Consider the following 9506-nt stretch of genomic DNA (forward strand, 5'->3'; position numbering starts at 1 on the left):
TGGTTTTGTTGTCAAGTATCATTGCACTGTGATTCTGTATCTGAGTGTAAGAACAGTTTTTTACTTTTTCACTTCTTTCTGCTAAGGTTGATATTTAAAACATGAAGTTTCTGAAATCAAACGTAAGAAAAGTTCAGTGCATATATTCAATAATGAGAATCTTCTGGCACTGTCAGGGGATAACTATTTTTCTCTCAATTTTTTTTAACTGAGTTTAGGTATCAACTATATTTTTAATATTAGACTGTAAATTCTGCTTTTAATAATTCACCGCCAGTTTAGCATTCAGCATGTCTGTGGACTTGAATTCAGTCTTGTCATATTTTTAGAGTGGATAAATTAAGTCTAGCAAGCAGACAAAATCTAATGAGGGAGCATTCACAGAATGCAGAAACTGTGCCTAATATGAAGTAAACAATTGTAGGCCCTATTCTTTATCTACTTTATAATTTTAAATAAGGCAAGAAGTTAAACCCAAGCATGCTAATGTGGCACAAAGTTGATCTAATTAAATATTCTGAAGATAAATTATAAGGTAGGTCCAGTGACATTCAAGCTGGCACTAAGCAAACTAATACCAAAGCCAAAACCTCTTGGGAGAGTAGTGAAAGGCCCCAAAGTTTTGTGTGGAGAGTTATAATGAAAAGTGGGTTTACAAACCAAGGTCTAATGTTGGCAGCTGCTCTAATTCTGTAGAGTCCGTCCATTTGCCCAATGCAGTGTTTTGGTGGATGCATATTTATCATCTAAATAATCTTGGACTTCCTCCTACTTGTTCTGGCTTTTTTGCTGTGTGAGAAACAATTCTGGGGCCAGCGCTGTTTGCCTTGCTCTGGTTTTCATAGCTTTGCTCTAGTACCTTTATGTGATGTCCACTATGCCCAGAAGACCAAGGAAAAGGTCTTTTTTTCGGAAGCATTTCCTGAAGTAAATGTCTTTCTATCATATATTGGTCAGGCACACCTGGATTTTATTAGACAGAATAACCCACTTGGTTTGCCTAGTAGCTTGGAAGATAATAAATGTGATTAACAAATCTTCAGTAACTCTAAAATGAGTTACCTAGAAGTACTGAGATGAGAACAAGTTAGAGGGTTCAAGAACAGACTGTAAGAAAAGCTCTTGAATATTGACCTCTTAAATGCACATGTGAAATGAGGAGACATGGGAAGGAGGCAGCTCTTAGGAACAGAACTATTTGTGTTATCCTCTGTATGCCTGTTTAAGTATTGACTTCCCTGACTTAGGGGGATAACTCAAGCAAGCACCTGTTGGATGCCATTGTATTTTCATGGATGATTTAGAGATTGGTGCCCATTTCTAGTGCTCTTGTTCAGAAATGATTTAAAATATACAGTAGTGTAGACAGAAAGTCAAGTTAGAGCTGTAGTGACAGTGCTTTCATCATTTGTCAGTATCCTCTGAGTGTCATGAGCTAAACCTTAAATTTTATTTGAACAGCCTGAGGAATCTGCTAAGGGGCAGGATATCATTGCTAGAGAGAAATTCTCTCATCTTCTGTGACTACATCCCCTCTTAGATGGTAGGAATTGTTTGCTATCCAGAGGTGAATTGCATTGGACCTTTACAAGGCACAGGAATCATCCATCCATCCATCTCCCAGTCCTTTTAAGCAAAAGGATTTTGAGCAGAGGGCACTTTGAGTCTGCAGGGGAAATTGTTTGGAAAAACTTGCTTTGATAGTAAGATTCTGACTAAAGACTTTTGCAGAGGAAGGTTATTTTATGGAAATGATCAGGTGTTCACTGCTGTGGTTGTTCTGGTATTTGGACACTAGGTTACAAAAAGAAAAATTACTGTATCAGTATACATGAAGTGAATTAAAAAGTAGATAAAAGGAAAAGTTCAGAAGTTAGACCCAGAGAGAGGTTCAGAATAACTCAAAACTGCCATCCAAGATTTTGGGGAGGAGAGGTGTAATCTTTCTGAAATATTACTGAGCGTGTACTCCCTAACTGATACATTGGGTCTGTTAGACAAACCCAGCCAATTAATTTTTAACACGGAAGAACTTTGAGGACACCTCTGGCACGAAGAGGAAAGAAAAGGCTTTATGGAAATTTTGTATTTTAGAATCACTGCTAAAATAGAAGCGCTGTTTTGTTAGTGAGAAATATCAGTGAAATGTCAGTGTCTCACTGTGATAAATCCCCTTTGTAGTTACCACTAAAATTTGGTGCTGTGCAGTGGTCCATTGCTCTAATACTTAAACTCTTTAGGGAACAATACACATAAGGGGCAATGACTTGGTGGTGGCCAAGAAATGTATCATCGGTATGATCCAGGTAGAGAAAAAGGAAAGGAAGAAATGCTGTGAAATAGACACATTCTTTGTACACACCTGAAAAGAGACTTGTGTGTGATATGCAGGCAGGTATCTGCCTTAAATGATATTTAGTCAATTAACATCAGTATTAACATACAGGTCTTTATCTGCAAAGGTGTGTTCAGGCTTCGTATATTTTCATGTCCATTTGCTTCAGTTTAGTGGTGTGAGATAAAAGCCCAAGGCTTTGCAGTCTGGTTCCTTGTTTGTCCCCTCAAGTGTATGGTCATTATTTCATATAGAAAACAGGCAGACCTGAGAAATACTGAGCATTCCAGGAGAGGGGCTCCTGCTGCATGTGCTGATGCATCCATTGCATGGGATGGAGACAGCCCACTTGGTTTGATAATTTGCTTCCAAGCACCTAATTTTTCTAAGATGGTGATACTGTCTCTGTGTATATGTTCCTCTATGGCTATAGCTGCAAACACTGTTTAGTCTGAATAGTATTTAGAGGATTTATTATCTTCTGGTCCCTCTGACTTTGTGGTGCACAAATAGACCTAAATGTCTTAATAATGAATTATTGCTGGGTAATTAATCAGCTTCCCTTGCTTTAGGCAGTTGCCTCCCAGAACTTACCATAATTCACCTCTATCAGCCAATACATATAGACATTAATTGCCTCATAATATTGTCAAGAAGATGTCAGGTGGTATTGAAAGGGTGTGATTGCATCTCTTTGATCTAAGCAAAATTTATTTGTGTTTTGCTCCTATTCTCATTCTACACGTTTATCTTGCCAGTGCCATGATCTGGACTGAGGACACATCATCAGGGTGCAATCAGGAGCAGGTCTGTCCAAGTGAATAGTAATTTCGGATTTGAAATGGGAAATGAGTAATTCCCCAGCAGGCAAGTCACAAAAACAGGTACTGACAGCTGGGGCAGTGGAAATTCTCCTTTCAGTGGCCTTATTTTAAACACTAAGATGAAAATATAGTGCATGCTTAGAAGGTGCAAATAATGTCTACTCTCATTTCACTCAGTGAAGTTTGCTCAGCTTCGTCTTGGAGCACTGGAGATATTTTTCTATTTCAAAGTGTATATGATTATTTGCCCAGTACTTGGAAAAGTTACTCAGATTTAGTGTAAATGTTTCTATTTCAGACCTGAAACACTTTGATATTTGTTAATTTTATTAGTATATCGAAGTTCATTGACACTAGAAAAAGTGATCCTGTTTCTTCAATTAATAATAGCACAGTAATTGCCTTTTTATTAATCTTTATTTGAATCCATCCCTCTCCCTGTGGAACAGTGTGTTTGAAGATGCAGTGAGGTAGAACACTAGAAGGAAAAGGCCAGGCTAAATATTCATTGAAATAAATAGGACTCTTCCCCTTGGTGTCAAAGAAAAAAGCAGCCTAATTAAACACAATTGAGGCAAAGAGGAAAAAAAAAGAGAACCTTTGATTTGAACACACTTCGGAGCAGGGCATGGAGAGATACGAGAATGAGCTCTGTGAGATGGGAAAGAAGGAATAACAATATTGTTAGACCAGGTAGCTGGTACTGCAGTATAGGCAGATCTCACAAATGTAGGAGGATAACGAAATACACAACAAAGGACAATATTTGAAGACTTTATCAAGTTTGATCTCCTGGAGATTCAAGCAAGTTGTCTGTCAAGGTCTTGTGGGAGCTGTTTCAAGTGAAGGGAGCACATGAACCACGAACACAGTGAAGTGCCCTGACTGTTTCTAAATAGGGTGAAGAATTAGCCCCTTCACCATCATGTCTGGATTTGTACCTGAAGAAAATCTCTGTGGACAAAGATTTTGGAGTGGGGCTGTTCTGAAGGAATAATGTCCAAGGCACCTGGAAAGCTGTTGGGGCTGATGTTGCACAGCCTCCCTCCCCTCAGTATTTTCAGTCAGTCTGTCAGAGCCTTTCTTGGCAGGTGAGACGTTCTTTGAACTGTTTAACTTGTTCCTTGGTACTCCCTGTTTCTTGGCAAAAAAGTAGGAGCCATTGTAAATTGCCATGATCCACAAATCCTTGATATTCTCCAGGTCATCACCATGCATCCTTTGAGGAGGAAGGACAAATCTCACTTCCTCCCCTTTCAAGGACTGTATGCTGTATGTTCCCTTCGGGTGTTTGCCACCTTTACTGAGGGTGAACTTGTAGGATTTGTTGCTGTAAGGATTTGTTGCAAACTTATTCACAAGAAATGTTGTGTGTACCTATTAGTTTTACATGAGATAGAGTTTTGGCAAAGGTGAAAGGTCAACAGAATTGTTTAAGCTGAAAGTAATTTTTGAGTGTAACAAACCGACCTCTGCATACTACAGGTAAAAACACTTGTATGTACCTTTCACTTTTTCATTTATCATTATTTACTGCTTCAATTTACCACAGCATGTACTTGGAGAGAAGCCTGCTCGTCTGTAAAACAACAAGGAATATTTTACTTCTGAAAGAAAAATAGTTTTATTTTTTCTTTAATGGCATGTTCTTAGTTATCAGATTAACAACATTTTTGGAGGGGTATTCAAGCAAGTATTATGTGTAGAATATACAAATAAATGTACGTTTACTTTTAGCAATCTGTTAAGAACTAGAGACTAATCTTAAATTAGGATCACTTTCCTTCTGGGTGTGTATCACCTTTAGTTATTCCTCTAAACAAGCTGCAGCTGTTCCATGTTACACTGGGAGGGGCAGCTCTGGGCCCTGGTGCTTCCCCAGGAGTTTTTGGCAGCAGACTCTTGATGAGGTAATTTAGTAATTGTGCTCCAACCTTTGGGATTCCCAAAAGGTGTCTCCTACATACCTGGATGTTGTAAGACTATTTTTCATTTCCATATGTTCTTCTTTTCTGTCCATGATTCGTCTTTGTAAAGATAGAGAAGGGGTTTTAACACCTGCTAGTTACATAATTAAATGGTGAATGTATAGATGTAACTATACAAAGGGTTTCTATTAGATACTTTGGAGACTCCTGTTTTGCTTGTGGGATCTTTACTATTTGAGAGAAGCTTTTTCAAACTCCTGGTGGGCCTTGAGTTCTTTTTATCTCTTGGCCAGACCATGTTTGCCTTGTCTTTCCACTTGTTCTCCATTTAATTTTAGCCCCTAGAGGGCTAAAATGTATAGTCTCATTATATAAATTGCAAATATTTAAATTTATAAATAATATAAATATTTGCTGTATGTTTTTATATAATTTATTTTTAGCTCCTACAGGGCTAAAATTTGAATAGTTATTGTTAGTCCTCAGGAAAACCTGGTGATAAAACAAATAGAGGCACAGCTGTAATAAATCAAGGTGTTTCTATTAGAAAGAGGAAACAGCTGCAGTTGAACCAAGTGCCTTCGTAAGACCAGAGAGTTCTAGAGGTCTTTCACTATGCTACCTTCACTCTTGGTGGTAGGAGAACCTGTTAGAGTGAGTGTAAAGTAATGACACCTGAGCATTCAGAATCTGTGGGCGAGTAAAATTTGGTATGACTTTTGTTATTTTATGGAACAAAATATTGTAGCTGACCTATCAAAGATAGTAGGCTTGAAGTAAGGGCCTGGAAATGATTCTGTAGGAAGAAGTGGTTCATAAAACAGGGCAAAAAAGTGTGAGCTGGCTACTGAAGATTGATAGCAGAGGTTATTTTTTGTCTTGGTTGTTGTAGTAGTGAGTCCATGTGGTATATTTTAATGCTTTTCAGTTTAGATTGCTATACAAGTATGAAGTTGGTCTTACTCTCTCTTTGTTAGGCAGGTTTATGGTCATGATACTCAATAAATGTTGAGTTTTTATATGCTGACTTATACTGTTGGTTGGGGAATATTTGTGAGGGCTTTTCCTGCTTGAGGTCTAAACTATTAGCAAACAAACATGTGCTAGACTTCTGCATTGTGCATAAATATCCAAAGTGGGAGAAGGCCTTTGATATTGCCTTTGTTTCTGTTATAAAGCAGGTATAAACGATACAATTGTGCTTGCTTTCTTAATGGCTCTTTTTTTCTGTGGGTTACTGTTGGGCAGGTGTTTGGGTGAAGAATTCTTGATGTGATTTGTGAGACTGTGGGAAGTAAAACAGTAGCTGGTGAAAAAAGCTCCAGGCTTCATCTTTCACTTGTAATGATAGTTTCTGTTTATTGTTTACTTAAATTGGCTCATATTTATGACCAAGTTTTTTTTCTGCATATGGTTAAGAGCTTTAAAACTGACATAAAGGGATTTCTTACTCTAATACCATAAAAAGGACTCTTCTTGAAACTTAGTTTATATAGAACTAAACTGTCTTATTGGAAAATGCCTCCTTTCAAATTAAAGTCCCCCTACACCTAGAAATGCCACAAGTCATCTGAACCCCACATTTGTAGAAGGACTTACTTAAGAAATGTGCTTAAATAAATTAAAAATATGCATTTGATAAATAATTTGTATTTTAAAAAGTGTAAATATTAAATAATTGATTAAAATAATGTAAGGTTTTTTAATAATTTTAATAACTCCTAAAAACTTTGCTTACTCCTGTAAGAATTTGCTGATGTGCAAAATAAAGGTAATAGCTACAACCTATTGTTCATAAAGAATAAACAAATTAGTTATCTCACAGAGGATATTTTAATGTTTGTTGGATTAAAATCCACCGTTGTTTAAAGGAGGATGGGTGGTGGATTGTGGCTTTGGAGGAGTCCAGATGTGCTCCCCAACCACATGGGGTGGATGAGATGGTGAGCATTGCCTTCCTTTAGCTGTCTTCTTAAAAATACTACATGTGTTGGAGAAATGAAATGCAACATCTTGCAAATCCTTAGAATTCTGTGTTTGTGTGCTGTGTCTTGGACGAGCTACTGTAGATTGGCTTTTACCTGCTGCTAAACTGGCAGTTGTAAACTGCAGTGGGTTGGAGGTGTTAGTTTTGGTGCCCCTGACAGTGCATGAGCTTCTCTCTCAAGAAACAAATCCTGCAACTTGTATTTATACTGCAGACAGATACTAGTGGAGACACGAGCTGATTAGCAGTCTTCAATATAACACTAAAAAATGAGTGTCCTACTGGCTCAGATTCAGCCTCTCTCTCAAGCTGTGTTCTCTCTTTGGCAGTGAATCCCACCAGATACTTAGGGGAAAGTGTGACTGTTCCCAAGTACTGTGAGAGTGTGATAGCTGTAGCTCAGAGACTTGTGAGATAGTTTGTGCCAATACAGTACATCTCAGTGGACTGTGCTTCTAGGAAACAGTCCAACCTCTCCTTGAACTTGCATAGGCTTTTCACATTACGATGGTGTGTTTAGACAAGAAACAAGAGGAGAAGGTCTATCTCGGAGATGAAGGACTATCAATTAGGAATGACATGATAAACTGAAATGTACTGTGGGATGCTGAAATTTGATTACAGTAACCTTGATCTGCTACATGGGTCAATAGCTGCTCCTCGAGCATCAGGCCCTTTGTGGCTATTTAGAATGAGGATAGATGCTGTTTTGATAAAGAATAGCAAGCAACAAAGGTGGCTCCAAGTTTTTGTATTTACAAGTACTTTAGCTATTTAGGTTTCCTTCAATGAAGACATTGGCTTTTACTTTATGAAGGGTTTTAAACTGTTCATGCTTAGACGTTCTTTATGCTGTCTTTGGAATAAATACCAACTACCGTGTTCAGGATAAAACCAAGATTCAAAAACTTTTTTATAGACTGAACATATTTCTTCTTCTGATAGTTCGCAGTAAAGCATTGATTCCAAGTAGGCTGTCCTAGCTCTCAACAGTCTTAAAAGTTGATTTTTTTTTTTTTTAAACTTAGCCTGCAACAAGGAAGCCTATATATGAAAAATATGATTATATAGAAGTTGATCATCTGAAAATACAACTCTGTTGAAGGGCGCACTGCGAAGATGTCACTCCTGCATCAGGTTGAGGAAAGGCAGCAATTACAGTGGATTTAAGTCTAAGAAAGCATTCCAAAATGCAACAGAATTTTCACTCCTGTTGGTGTTAATTTTTCTGACCTGCCTTTTACTTAACAGCAAAGTGCACCTTTACTTCTTAAAGTCCTGGGCCAAAGCATTCCCTGCTGCTTGCCAGTTCTGTGCCCTGAAATTGCATAAGCAAAAACTGGCTTCCAGTATCATCCGTTTTATTTTTAATTTCATCCTTTGTCCTGGCTTCTGATATTGATTTCAACATAGAAAAAGATGCAGCAGTAGGAAGAGAGAGCAAGTCCTAACTTGATAAACTTGTGTGTGGTCAGAGAAATAAGTGGTTGGTTTTTGTTTGGTTTGGTTGGGGTTTTTTTAACTTTTTTTGTCTGGAATATTTATATTTTGCATTGAGTATTTTTTAACAGAATGAAGAATGTTTAGAATGTTGAAACAGAGCATGGTATGGTACTTGGATTTAAACTATTTAGCTGGGTATCCTGTAATGCATTTGTAATTGCTATCTCCCAAGCACAGTGCTCACCAGGTGTGATACGTTTGCTTAAATGGCATAATGGCAACAGTTTCAGGTGGCAATCTTAAATGAAGCAATTTTAAAATACTTTAAACTGCCTGTTCTATTTTTCATGTGTAACAAGTGATAAGTCTGTTGTATGCATTTTTTTGTTACCTTTGTTGCTTGGAACTAGTTCGTCCTTAAATCTATTGTCTTCTCCTTAAGTAGGAGTGTTACAAACTTTAATATATACTGTGCTCTCTATTGTGTATATCATCAAGGATGTGAAAAGAAGTTATTTATCTTCAGTGCCTAATCTGCTAGAATATTTTCTAATAGGCTGTGAGTTTCCATACAAAGCTGACGAACACTAGGAACACTTCCCAAAACTTACCACTCTATAACTTCTGCTAGAAACATTAGCTTAGCTGTGGCAGTGACACCTGAGGAAACAAAACTGCCTGGCTTGGAAGGTATTTCCTGTTTCAGGGCTGCTTTCTATTATATAAAGTTGCCAAGGGAAGGTTGTTCTGGAATTAGCTCCTCTTTTTGGTACAGTTGCTTGTATCAGAGCTCTGATTAGATAGTGAGTGGCTCTAGGATGGGCAGAGGAAAATAAAAGCTAACCACTGCAGATTTTACATGGGCCTGCAGGGTCCTGAGTTGGCAAGGCATTGCTGTTGGCAAGATTGCTGTTCTTTGTTGCTGGTAACAGCTTTGATAGCTACCAGTCTCTTCCATGTATGTACTAATATCTTAATGATCAATCTTG

The sequence above is a fragment of the Corvus brachyrhynchos genome, unplaced genomic scaffold, assembly GCF_000691975.1.
Source record: "Corvus brachyrhynchos isolate BGI_N302 unplaced genomic scaffold, ASM69197v1 scaffold370, whole genome shotgun sequence".
In the NCBI taxonomy this organism is placed as follows: Eukaryota; Metazoa; Chordata; class Aves; order Passeriformes; family Corvidae; genus Corvus; species Corvus brachyrhynchos.